A 15,333-nucleotide genomic window follows, 5' to 3' on the forward strand; every position below is an offset into this window, starting at 1 on the left:
ATTCAAGTTTACGAGTGGTTTAAGCGATTTCAAAGTGGCCGCAAGACGCTTGACGACGAACACTGCAAGAACCTCATTAAAACCATAAGGACTCAAACTTCCTTGAAACGATCGTTACTAGTGACGAAACGGTGTTTTGAGTATGAGCCCGAAACAAAGCGCTAGAGCGGAGACCACTAGAAGAGGGGCATCCGAAAAAAAGTCGCTTGGAGAAGTCAAAAGTAAAGACAATGCCGATTTGTTTCTACGATTCCAAGGGCATTATTCACAAAGAATTCGTTCCGCCTGGCCAAACTGTCAGTGGTGAGTTTTATTTCGAAGATTTGAAGAGATGATAGCGAGAATTCGTCACGTACAGCATGAATATCGTAATACAGGCATCACTTTTGCACGATAACGCACCATCTCATCGTTCGAACGTTGTGAAACTGTTTTGAGCAAAAACGAATTTTGTGTGTGGGAACTCGCCGTATTCACTTGATTTACCGGCAGTAACCACGGCCCACAACAATATCCCAAAAACCGATATAAAAAACTCATTTAACGAATTAATTGACTGTGCCAAACGCTGTATCGAAGCTGAAGGAGAGTATATTGATTGAAATAAATGATTTGAATAATTATAATTGGACAGAAGGTGTATACTGCAGGTAATTATGATACACTTAGGAGATAGCTTGAAGCAGTACCATGGCATAAATATCTACAATTAAAGGATGTTCATAGTGAATGGGGAATAGTCAAGGGATATCTGGAGGAAGCAATATGACATTATACCCAAGGTCAGGAGGGTAAATCGGGAAGCAGTTAGATGGACGAGTAGTATTATCAAGCACGAGCTAAAAAAAAATTGCAAGAATTTTTTCTTTTTCGTTTGTTTGTTGGTGTTTCATTTTGTGGTAAGTAGGTTTTTTGAGCTGCTGAGTGACTATATTGCAGGGGTATATCATCAATTTGAATATACTGTTAGGATTGAGATGATAGGGACTTATGTGGGAACAGAGGTCGATGGGTACTTTAGGAGTCGGAATACGGCTGTGAGATGGATGGGATATTAGTTTAAGAGGATGTGCAGGGGACTCGCCATACCTTTGAGTAGACTGTTTAAATCTGAGCTCTGGCAAAGTCTTAAGAGAGTGGGAGGCAAAATAATTCCTTTGCATAAATGGGGGAAATCTAAGCAAGTGGCAACAAATTATAGACCAATCAGTATTTCAGTGTGGTGGACCTGGAAAAAATGGGTGGATAATTACCTGATACTGTAAAAGGGGAAGCACGGCTATGTGGAGGGAGATCATGCCTTTGTAACCGAATAACATTTTATAATAGAGTGACTATTATAAAACGTTATTATTATACTACTATTATAAGTTGGATAATGAGATAGCTACAGGATAATACTCGCTTTTGCACATATTGTCTGCAAGGGGTTTTGCAGGATACCAAATGGAACTATTTTATGCAAACTGCAAGAAATGGAGAGTTATGAAACTAGCGAAACTCCAGTAAACTGGTGAAGTCAGGGATTTGGGGGGGGGGTAGTAGACAGATTTTTAATTTAGAGGGTACATTGCTAAAGTAGACAGGATACATCACAGGATTACTTGATTAGTGAAGAACACACTAATATGCAGAGATAAGGGAATTATCATTGATCTTTATAAAGCCTTGATATGACATCTGGATTACAGTACTCAGGTCTGGTCACCTGGGATTCTTAAAGATAAGAAAGTGGTTGAGAGGATCCAGAGGGGCAAGTGACCTAGATGGTGAGGGGGTTTATGCAATGCTTCCTGTGGGGAGTTTGAGGATTGCAAAAATTGGTTGGTGATTAAAAAAGGAGGCACATGACAGGAACAGGTTACTTAGTTGATTGGAAGTTGGATAAGAGTGTGGTCAGCAATAGAGCGAGGACATTTTTTCGCTTGGAGAGTGGTGAATGAATGGAATGGGTTGCCTGAATCACTTGCGAGTGTTAATGGTTTCCAGGAGTTTCATTCAAAATATATCTATCTACTGGATATCTTCCAAATGAAATCATTCGTGTTGTTTGGAAGTCTGCATTATCAGCAGTGCCTGGACTAGAATGGCCAACAGTTCGAACACTTGCGATAACTTAAAAAGATTCCACGTCTTCTTTGGATTATAAAACTTAGATGTATCTTAATAAACTCAGGAAAATCGACCATAGAACCCACATTAATTCAGACAGTAACATATTGTGTAAGGGTTAGGTAACAAGAGATGGCAGCACTTGCTTACTGGTCTCTTCATTGCTAGAAGCTTATAATTATAAAAACCTCCATGGAGTCAAAGACTCATCGTGGGAGGTCCGCTGTTATACACAGTTTATCATATTGCACCTTAAATATATTGTCTTTGTGCTCACAACTCTCGAGCAATGCATTCCAGTCACTCACCACACAAAAACCTCTTCTTCACTCTCTTATATAGCTTCCAGGTATGACTGCTTGTTCTCTTCCTACCTGACCAATTCTGTGCAAATCTCCCCGGCATTAATCTGGTAATAACCTCTTAACAGCTTATGTCTCGATCATGTTCCCTCTCCTTTTATCCATCAATTTCTGCAAGTCAACGTCTTCATACTCAAGATTTCAGAGACCAGAAACCACCTTAGTGAGTCATCTCGAAACCTTTTCCAATACATCACCTTTTTGAAAACCAGGTTACCAAATATGTCGACAGTAATCCATGTGGCCTGATCAAAGCCTTATACAAGGGAACCATAACATCCTTACTTCTACAAGTCAGTGCCTTCCACATATGTCGACAGTAATCCATGTGGCCTGATCAAAGCCTTATACAAGGGAACAATAACATCCTTACTTCTACAAGTCAGTGCCTTCCACATAATTCCAATTATCCCCCGTGTTGTGTTCACATTTTTAGTAACATATCCCCAAAATTTTAGGTCCTTGTCTACAATCACTCCCAGATCTCTCATCTCCTCTACCTCTTCCAAGATATTTAAACCAACTGTGTACTCTACATCACAAATTTCAAAACATTAACCATTGCAACATTGAATTGACATCCCCACTCATTTACACATTCAGCCAGTGTATTGGTAAATGGGCATTTCAATCTGCTCTACTTCTGATAACTCTTCCCAACTTTGCATCATCTGCATATCACCATTCAGATCTCTCCAAATATCATTTACATACAAATTCAACAGCAATGGAGCTCTTGTTGATTATCATACTGTGCGTCACAGCCACAGTTTTCACGCAAATGACTGCTTGTCGATATTGATAAATAAAATTTATCAACCAAAATTTTCTTCAGCACGTGCCAAATCAGAAGCAATAATTACCAATGTTTTATCACCATACATATTAGGCAAAAATAACACACGATTTGAATAAAACAAAGCATTACAGTCAGTTTAGATGCATCAAACAACCTTTTCCAATCATTGTGCGGTACGTTTTGCCAAATTGCAGTGTTCAAGACAAAATTATAGACTTACCTGATGAAACATCCGACCTACAGTGTGCTATGTTGAAGGAAGTGAAAAATTTGCCTTAAAAAACAAAATTGTTCCTTTGTGTGCAGATAACACGAATACCAATTTTGGTGGTTGCAAAAGACTTGGCAAAAACTTGAAACTGAACTGAAGAGGCAGATTATCGGTATTGGTTGTGGGGCACACATTATACACAATTGTCTCCAGTGAGCTGTCAACTGTTTACCAATTGATATCGAATGTTTTGCAGTGAAAGTATAGAAATACTTAAATATATACATATACACAGCCAGAATTGAAGAACTCAAAAACTTTTGTGACTTTGCAGGAAATTATGCTAAATTGTTAGAGCATACAAGATTTTTGTCCTTGCATCCATCAATTGACAGAATTTTAAGCATGTTTGATGGGCTTTGTTCTTATTTTCTTTCTGAAGAAAAATGCTGTTATGTTGCAAAAATTGTCTGAAGATCCCTGTTTGAAATTGTGGTTATCAATTGCAAGAGATCAAGTATCTATGTTCCAAACATACATTAGCTTAATTGAAAAAGATATTTCAGCTACAGAAGTAGCCATGAACACTGAAAATCTTGTAAACAATTTAGAGTCCAGAAAAAGTGACATGTTTGTAACTACTGATGTCAAAAAACTGAAAATGTTAGTAGATTCAGGAGAAATTAATGAGGCAGTTGAGAATTTCTATGAAACCAGTTTAGAATATGTCAACAAGTGGAAGTGCAGTTTAGGAAACACTGAGAAGTTCAAGTGGGTTCTACTAAGGAATACAGCTGAATGGAAAGAAATACAGGACAGGCTGAACGAGGGAACTCATCACATGCACAGAAACAGAAGAAACTCGTGTATTCAATCAGTGGGCCCTCATAAAATCTATAACTACGAGGCAATTGGACATATGGAATAAAGAAAGCATTCCTGTATCTGATAGACTGGTATAGATTTTTTTTGAAATCAGAGAAAAACGCCTAGAATTTCAAGATTTTGTAATATTGTATTGCAGAGGATTTCTGTCTTACAGAAAGTACAGCACCTGATGAGAATGTTTTCTGTTTTGAACAGCATGTGGTCAAAGGAGAAATATAGATTAAGTGTTGAGACAATGAAGGCTATATTAGTTGTAAGACAAAATTGTGTCATGGAGCGTGAGTTTTATGATAAGGTGTTGAAAGAACAAAATTTGCTGCATAAGATCACTTCAACGGAGAAATATTCATGGTACGTTCATGGTGAAATACAGCTCCACTCCCACGTCTACCTAAATTTTTGTATGGATTCTGTCACTGAAGAATAATGGTAAGCTCAATATATTTATGTAATAAAACTTTTTATCGTTTTACTTTTTTTATGAATACAGAATATTACATAATCCTCGCCCATTTTTGTCTGAAAAAAATATGGTCGGCCTAATAATACAGTAAATCAAAAAATTAAGTGCTGTAACATCTGTAAAGAATAATTCTTTTTGTCAAATAGCTAGATTAAATTGCCTCATGTACTCCCTTTGGGGAATAAAAGGTGTTAGTGGATTATTATTTTATATTTTTTTAGTAACCAAAATTTAGACCTCCCTTGTCCAAGGCCTAAACATTGTGATGTGCTTGATTATACCATTGGTTTTGATTTTTGTTACCTTAAAGAATGAGCTCTATAATAGTAGATCACACTAACAATAATTTTGACACATCTTATTCCGAAAGCGAGTATGGTAAACAAATTTATATTATTCACACAAAAAAGACTATCACGGATTTCATAAACATCCAGGGAGGAGAGAGCATGTCAAACAATGTACACCGTCTTGTGGTCACTAAGCCAAACACTATATATTGTACAAAATAGTGCCAGTTCTATGGTTAAATACTTGAGTGTCTATGAGCAAAGAAACATTTGTCCTGTGGAAATGCCATTTGCTTCCATTGTGCTAGGCTATCAAAGAAAGACTTTTTTTGCTAAGTTCGACTGACAATAGGAACTTTTTCTAAGTCTTTTTCGCCAGTTCTGAAGGTACTTGATATTTGGAATGGGCAAGTAGGATTTTTTCTATCCTGGGTTATTAACTCTGCAACTCAAGAAAATTGTACATAGAACTCGCACTATTTTGGATGGTAATATACAGTGTCAGGGTTAGAGACTGCAAGATGGCAACAGTTGTCTAGCATGCTCTCATACTCAGGCAAAGTATGTGTACTGTGACCTGTAAGAGTTAAGACCTTTTGCAGTGAGATCTTACAGGTCTAGAAATAATACCAAACTTAAGATTTACTCTTATCACTTTACACTATATTTATTTTCATAGTCTAATAGAAGATACCTATTATACTGCTTTTAAATAAGCTTTTTTTTTGTCATTTTAATTCTGCCTCATCTTAACTAGAAAGACTGAGTTGAGATATAATTTCATCCACACGAATGATATTAAGGTTGTTTACTGTTACAACCTAATATATTATTATTAGGCTGGCACTTCCAAGGACTCATTGAAAGGGCACTCTACAACTCTCCATCGCCTGGGGAAGGGGTGATGTGAAATTTTATTGGGAAACTTTTCACTTCACAGTTAAGAAAGTTTGTGCAATAAGCGAAAAAAATGTTACATTTTACCAACTACGGCTACTACCATCATCTACATACAATGCCATCTACCATCATATTATAAGTTACATCTTTTTATTTGTATGCATTTTGTTGTATATGCAGGCTACCATTTCCAAATGAGATTGGCTTACTAATTTTTAATTAACAGGACCTTAAAAGGTTCCTGATTAATGAGTTTTTTAATCCCCTTGAGCAACATAAAGATAACACTAGTAAAGCAGAACAAAGCCTTAATATTTTCAGGGAGGAAACTTGTGCTGTCTATTTATGAGAATAGTTTAATTTCAAGTTTTGTATATAAGTGAGAAATAAATGTCCCTAGTATTCTAGAACACACTTAGGGTTTCCCTGGGGGGGGGGGGATGATCTGCAATTTGGGAAACTTTTCATTTCACAGTTCAAGTTTATGCAATTAGTGAAAAATAAAAATGTTCACATTTCACCAGCCTTCGTGGAACTGAATGTGCAAGTGAGTTTTAGCAGCTTGAATGGCTGCTTTCTTTAGTCTCTCAAGAATGTCAGTAATGGAGTAATTTTTAATTCCCATAAGGATGAGATTAAATAAGTCACATTACTCCCTATTACTCTCAAAACAAATGAATTCTGTTTAACATCTTGATTTTGTTAATTATGGGACAAGCTCACAGCAAGTTTTCCCTCTTTGCTGATAATTTCTAAGTCATACCACTGGATTGTCATTATTTCATCTTTATTTATTTTTTTTTAAATTTTCTATTGTTATCTTTTTAATCTGTAACTTTGATTTATTCTCTTATCACATTCATTTATAATTCAATTTTGTCATTTTATCTTTATTTAGTAGTTCCATATCTTCACATTATTTCAAATCTCATACTGTTTTCAGGACCATTATGAAATGTAACATTCAGCCTCACTTCCAAAACATTCAAGCATGTTCAAACATAATACCCTTTCTAATATATAAACTGCAAATGAATAACTATCTCATGTCGGTAATTTATTTTATGAACAAACTATTTAAATATAGCCTACCATTTGATATATAAAGACAGAACTTTTCAGTTAAATACACTTTGCCTATATATATATATATATATAATTAATTTTTTAACTTGGGGATACTGTATATTAGGGTTACCAAGTAATTTTATAAGCTTAGTTATTTAACTCCTAATCCCAAGTACGCAAACAATTAAGTTTGCGCCTGAAACACAGTTCAAGTCTAAAGATGGTACAACACCATCTTTAGACTTGAACTATGTTTCAGGCACAAACTTAATTGTTGCTTAGGATTAGGAGTTAAATAACTAAGCTTATAAAATTACTTAATAACCCTAATATATATATATATATATATATATATATATTTTTTTTTTGGTGCTACATGAAATTCTTTTGCAGAATTTTACATCACATCAAGTGTTATATTTTACTATATTATAAAGATCATCAGAACTCTAAGAATGAATAGAAATAGCTAGCTAAAAGAATTCTGCAGCATGTAGCCATTATGTAGTACATTTCAAATCTAATACTGTTTTCAGAACCATTATGAAATTCCTTATCAAATGTAACATTCAGCCTTACTAATGTGCTACATGTCAAACATATAGTACATTAATGCATGATAAAGTACATTATAATAAATTTAGTTTAATCCTTTATCCAAGTGTGAGCAAACGAAGTTTGTGCCTGAAAATATCTTCAGGACTGGGGTAAGGTAGTACAACATGGCAACTCGTAGCAAAGGTGGACCAAGCTAACACCACTCCTATCTCAGTAAACTTTGTTTGCTCACACTTGGATAAAGGATTAAATTAAATTTATTATAGTCTAACCAAGTGAAAAATAAACTTTCAATAAAGTACATTATATTGTACTTTGTATGAAAACTATAATACTGTGATTTACTTACAAAAAACACATCACAGTATTAATACAAAATTAATGTTGTATGTATCATTGGCCTAAACAAGTTATGATTTTCAAATTCTGCCATGTACATGGCAGAATTCGAAATTTTTGTTGTGTATGCAGTTAAAGTTAGGGTATGTGCTATCTACTTATGAGAATAGTTAACATAACATTGTTAAGTATTGTTTCTGGGAAAATCCAAGTTTCCACATAAGGATATTCTTTCCCTTTGTTCCCCCCCCTCTCCCACCACAAAAAATGTGGCCCTAAACAAAATAATATATATATATATATATATATATATTATTAATAGTAACCCAGGTTTCTAATCTTATTTCCTGTGTCAAAACGCACCCCCCATGTTTTCCCCCCTCCCTCTCTCTTCCCCCCTGTTTATAAACAACCTTCAGCAAGATCTTGGAATTGGAAGGCATCATAGAACCAAAAACAAGGTATGTACAAAATTTTTTCCACCTCTTTTATTCTGCCATATTGCCTTCTATACTCACCCATAATGCCCTAAAAAAAAAAATATATATATATATATATATATATATCCCTTTTTTGAGTAATGTTAGCCAATGTATTAAAATAAGGGACACTCCTAAACAAAAACAGGCTAATAGCCATAATTATATTAATAACATTGTTAACTATTCTTAGACAATCTTATTCTTATTCATTGTTAGCTATTCTTAGACAATCATTAGACCACTAACCAAATCCAGGCGTGATTTGGAATTGATCTGGGCAACAGCTTATGTATATATAAGTGTACACACAACTATTTTATATATAATAAAATAAATACTCTAATGCCTCTTATTTCCCAAAGGGAGTAGGCAGAGCTCCTTTAGCCCTACCTTTAAGACAAATGTGGCAGAACTGACCAAAGTTATGAATCTTTGGGGTAGTAGATTAACTTTATCACAGGTGTGAGACTACCATTCTGCTTATTAGAGGTCCGAATTGGCATGAAAAAGTTGTGTGGTTTCTGCATTATCTAATCCTTAGACCACTAATAGTACTACTAACATACTATAGCCTCATGTGATTATTCTTATTCTTCACATGAAAAAATAATCCACATTATTTTTTTTCCCATCCCATGTAGCCACTTTTTTTTTGACCTTGTTAAATGGCAGAATTTTTGAGGAAAAAAATCTGCTGTAAAAATACGCGGTTGAGAGTTTTTAATGTATTAAGAATCGTAATTTTTAAAAACTCAGGAATTACAGAAGTCACTTTATTAGAAAATTCAGTCTTTTGCATTTTCAATTCCAAATTACAAGCTATGCACGTGTGTGTGCGTGTGTGTGGAGGAAGGGGGATGATTTGGAATTGACCTGGGCAACAGCTTATGTATATATAAGTGTACACAGAACTATTTTATATATAATAAAATAAATACTCTAATGCCTTTTATTTCCCAAAGGGAGTAGGCAGAGCTCATTTAGCCCTCACTTTAAGACAAATGGTCAGATATTTCCACCCTTCACTAATAGTGAGCCTTACCTATCAATGGATCATGAATTTTCCAAAAGCTACAGTGAATAACTGCTACAATGTCAAGCCTTAACACTCATACTGTTGGTAAAAATAAAAGTTTTGTATTTTTTGATGCTGGATTAAACACCAAGTTTTTCAGAGGAAACAAAAAAAAAAAACTGCTTGCCCTTTCAAAGAGCAAATACCTCAGGAACTGACCAAAGTGTGGCTTAGAACAAATTCCTCGAGTTGGTGACTAGAATCGAACCTATAAGTCTTTGTTCAGACAGCAGCACTATTAGAGACAAATAATGTTTCCAAAAGGTGCACTGTCACGTTATATATAAAATATATTATTATTATGATATAATTCTCCTGAAGTAAAAAATTCATCGAGGGAGGTTTTCATATCAAATGTAATATTAAAATTTTCAATTTTACAAACACAGTATTTTTCAAAAGTATTCATTCACAGCGCATTTCGGTAATGAATTCTGCTTACCACTCTCCATGCAAAAATAAATAATAATAATAATAAATAAAATAAATAAATGTACAACAAAGAGCATGCAGCATCACAGATAGGTGCATGCATGGAATTTAACCATGTGTAAATTCCAAAGTTCCAAACATTACACATAAAAACATTAAGCTGGCAACCCCAATGTTTCACTCACCTTTCTAGCTTATCTTCTTGCAAATGTTGCTGCACCGGCATTACTTGATAATGCACCCTATCTTCATATCATCCACACACACACACACACACACACAGCTGAATCTCTCTACAATCCACTGAAAAAATTGGTGACAAATGTTGAATAATGAAAGTGTCTCAGTATATAGCTGTGCAGAACTTCCCTTCTCCCTGATACAGGTTTACCATATAGAAACCATTCTGTATCAAACAGCTAATTTCCATTCCAATCAACCCAATATCTGAACTTATATGTTGCAACTTAAACATTAATTTATCACGCACCTTATCAAATGGCATGGCAAAATCTAAACAAATTGCAATGTATGCATTTCTATCATTATTCTTAAGTTCCTATAAAAAGCATTCAGATTACTAAAACAAGATGCCTATAGTGACATAAAGAGATATTAATTTATCTTCCTCTACCATATATATGTGGTATTAAAAAACCCTCTAACAGCTTTTATTTGCCAAAGACAGTGCCTTAAGTTCTAACTTGTGAAGATGTGTGGGCAGTCCCCCCCCAAGCCTTAACTGCTAGTGAGCCTGAGCTATCAATGAACCATGGAATTCGACATGATAGACAGTCCCCACCATCTCGTGGCCCTAAACCCATGAAAACAAAGGTTAGCAAAAAAAGTTCCTCTAGTCAACAACTAGGAACCAAACTTACTGTGGTCACTCTTCAGGTATCTTAACACTATGGAAATGCCATGCATTAATAAACACATATATTACGTTATCAGACAGCTAATTTCCATTCTAATCAACCCAATATTTGAACCTATATGTTGCAACTTAAATATTGATTTATCATGTTACATCCTATCATATGCCATGACAGAATCTAAACAAATTGCAATATATGCATTTCTATCATCACTCTTTACATTCTTATAAAAAGCATCCAGATTATACAGCAGGTGAACCTACCATGTCACAAACTGGTATCCAAGATCAACCAAGAGAAAACCCAGTAGACCTCCAATTAGATAGAAAAAGACCCTCTAACCAGAGTGATAGGAAACAAATGGAGAATGGCCCAAGATTGCCACTGCTGGAAACTTTGCGACCTGCATTCATGGAGGCACCCAGAATGAAACAGGTCCATCAAGGTAGCATTACGTCATGCATCCATAACAAAGCCCAATATAAAAATTTATCAAATATTATATAACACCAATTATGAACTTCACAAGATATAAAAGTTGCAAGCAAATTGAATTGAGACAAATAATTTGTTTACAATTCTATAAATAAAAAAATAATTAACATTTATTAAAATTTGACATGGCTGACTTCTTTACAGGTAGTTATATAAACCATATCATGTGGTTAATTATTTTATTCCTTGTATACCAATGAAACCAGCAACACTATAACAAGGATTACAAAAATCTGTCATTTATATAACTTCTTCACTTTCATATACAATCTAGTACAATATATAAATCTTTAAAAGTCATTTTGAATAAGAAATTGATTAGGTCTGCTAAAATTGTAAATGTTTGTTGAAAGTAAGAAATTAAAACCTTAACTTTGCCAAATATATATATATATATACAGTGGGAAGTTGTCTGACCAATAAGGACCTGTATTTCACAGTTTATCTCAATACAATTTTTTTATGGGTAGAACACTTAACATACCAGAAATTTTTTTTTCTTTTTACTACTGTGTTGATTTAAATGTGATCATTCTTGCATATACACATTATGATCAGTTTTGTTAATGCTTTAGTTATGGTTACTGCTTTATATAGTTACACATTTTGCTTTGAGCAAAATTACTTGCAGAAAGCATATCTAAATAATGGCAGGAACTGTATTTAATATGTGCATATAATAAATGTATTTAATAAATCAGTTATACCTACATTTATTTCAATTACTGTACCTTCAAACGAAAAAAAAGTTTTCTATAAAACTATTAATGAATTTCAAAAGGTAGCAAAATCTATTGAAAGAAAATTTACAAAGTTTTTTTCAGCTGAACAGTTAAAATAAACATATACAATAAAGTGATCATTTAAGTGACTGTGGTACTCTGAAATATTACTACAATAAACTATGTCTCAGACTATTCACTGCACACATATACATTTGTGCACTCACTAATAGCTAATTGTTATACAATATATAAGGCATTACCAATACTGCAACATAGCAGAAAGTGTTTTTGTATAACTGATCTAGTTATAAATCATGAAACATCATAGCATAGCATGCTATGCTGTTTTCTATGCCTAACAACATAGGTATGAGCTAACATAAGACCCTAAACATTATGTATGTGAGAAATATGAATTGTGCAGTATGAATTAGTAGTATTATGATTTAATTGGCAAAATTTAGTAATTATAGATTTTGCCAATTAAATCATACTACTAATTCATACTGCACAGTTGAAAAATGTTCATCATTGAATATTATATTCATTGTTGAATTATTATTCAATGAACGATAATGGAGAGTAAGAGAAGAGCTTGTGAATGGGCAGGTGAGTGGCAGTGGGGAAAGGAAATGGGGAAGTCAGGGTGGATAGGGAGACACTGCATGAGAAGTGTAAATGATGGTTTCAGGAGTGGATGTGTGAGAGTGCAAGAAAGAATTAAGACAGTCATGGATGTGGGCGGGTAACATTTAAGTCTGGGTAGAGGCATAATATCAGTGATGATAGAGAGGAATGGCTGGGAGATGAGTCATATCTGAGAAGTGGGATCTGTGGGACTTGTTACAATAGCTCATTTCTGTTTCTGTAACAAGTCCCATAGTTCATGAATGTCTACAAATGCTAGAAATATTCAAAACAAGGGGAATGAAACTGTAGCTTTGACAGAGTTAATTTGCCCAAAATTTTTGTTGGAATAAGTGAGACATGGCTGAATGAGGATGACATTCTGACAAGAATATAGATGAAGGATATGTAGTCTTTCATGAAGACAAGGCAGAAAGGGAGGAGAAATGCTGGTGATGATGACAGAGGAGTTGCCCATCCAGATGCAAGGAGTAAATATTTTGAAGCAGTATGGTGTGTGAAGTGGAGGTGGACAGGATGGAATGTTTAGTAGGGTGTTCCTATAGACAGACATAGTAATGTGAAAGGCAGTAAGAAGGAAATGTTTAGAAAAATTGGTCTGGCTAATAAGAAAAGTGTGAAGAATATGGGCAATTTCAATTATGGTAATATAGACTGGAATGAAGGGACAGCATCTGGAATCAAAGAGAATGAATTTGAGTTTTTAAGGAACAACTATCTTAGGCAGTATGTAATAGAAGCTACATGAGGATCGAGGTCTTGAATTTGATTATCTCATCAGGAGATATTGTAAATGTCAATTTACAATAATATCTCCTGATGAGATATTATTGTAAATTGTTAATGTATTGTAAATGATGAGAAGTGTCAAATCTTTCTCTAGTTGATGAAAGTGACCATTAAGTTATCATTTGGATGGCAGCCAGCCATATCAGGACTTTTGTGAGAAAGGGTTATATGCAGTGGTGAGCTAAAAGGGGCTCGCCCGAGCCCTTCGTTAAATTTTTCTCAAATTTGCGAGTCCCTTGTTCTTCTTGTTTACTTTTTATTTTTTCAAAAAAAAACAACAATTTTTTGAAATATATTAAGCAACAAACTCATACGGGGTAACCTAACAAAGTGATTTTATTAAATAAAATATTATAGTTACTGTTGCTACCGTTTTACAAATAAGAATTCACTTTTGGTAATCAAATATAAAGAAATAGGACTATAAAATAATGCCCCTTGATTGGTACCATTGATTATCACTTGAAGTATAAAAACAAAAGAGAAATATAACACATTTCAATATTATCGTGTTTAGATAATATTTATTTATTATTTATAGATTGTTGGTCATAAAAACTTCTAGCGCAAACAAAACAAATTTATTTTGTTTAAAAAAAATGCGGACTATTGCATATGTGCAATTATAAAAGATTTTATTCTTATTATATTTTGATAGTTAAAAAATGTTTTTCTTATGTAAGATAAATTAACACAGATGATTGTGTGCAAATATTTCATGTTTAGATCATGAAATATTTATTTAAAAATGATAGCCTTTAGAGGGTGATTGTCCCCTCATACTTTTTGATTAAGGAGTACACAAGCTGTATTAATAAAAGTTTTTGCGTGAAATACGGATTTTTTTTTGCTCGAAGATGCAAGCCCTTTGTTAAAATTTCCATAGCTCACCACTAGTTATATGTGAAACTATAAGGCAGGAGATTATAACAAACTCAGGAGGCAGCTTGCAGTGATATCATAGAACGCAGTGATATCAATGCAGCTTGGTCCTCTACTTAGGAACTATCTGACAGAGCAATAACAGTATATTCTAAACGTCAGGAGATTAAATAAGGTATGTGCAAAATGGATGACTGAAGAGGTGAATCATGCAATCTGGAATAAAAAGGCATTTGGAGTTAGCACAAGATGAGTGGTAATAATCAGTTACATGAAATGTGCAAAGAGCAAGCAAGGAAGGTGATTCAGTTGATAAGGGTAGCAAAGTGCAGTATGAGCAGCAGTTAACAATTGAGGCTAAAAGAAATCCTAGGGAGTTTTTTCAATATGTGGTCAGTAGAAGGAAGAATGCTTATGGGAGGTTGATGGTAGTCAGTGATAATAGGAGAATGATAAACACTGAGGATAATCAATGAGGACACAGTAGGGTGTTATATGAGCAGTTCGTTAAAGTATTCCATCCTTGTGAGTATAACATAATGCAGAACTTGAGAGCAGTTGGGGGGGGGGGACCACTGATGGTGAGTGAGTGGGAGGTATCTTGATGTCCATAAGGCTGTAGGATTTGATGGTATATTACCACTTGTCACGAGGGAATGTTCCAGGGAGTTAACAGCTTTAACTTACCATTTTAACATGAGTTTTAGATTGGCCCATGTTCCAAAGGAGTAGAAAAAAGGCAAAAATGTTCTGCTTCATAAAGGAGGGTGATAAGACTATTCTAATTATAGGCCAATCTGCTTATCTGGAGTTGTGGTCAAGGTGATAGAGAGGCTAATGAAGATCAGGATTCAGAACTGGGTTGACAGAGGTAGAATTCTCTTTGATGGACAGCATGGTTTTGCTAAAGGAATATCATAAAAAAACAAATTATTTG

This window comes from Typopeltis vanoorti, chromosome 17, assembly GCF_054136105.1.
Source record: "Typopeltis vanoorti isolate ZY-2024b chromosome 17, IOZ_Tvanoo_1.0, whole genome shotgun sequence".
Lineage (NCBI taxonomy): Eukaryota > Metazoa > Arthropoda > Arachnida > Uropygi > Thelyphonidae > Typopeltis > Typopeltis vanoorti.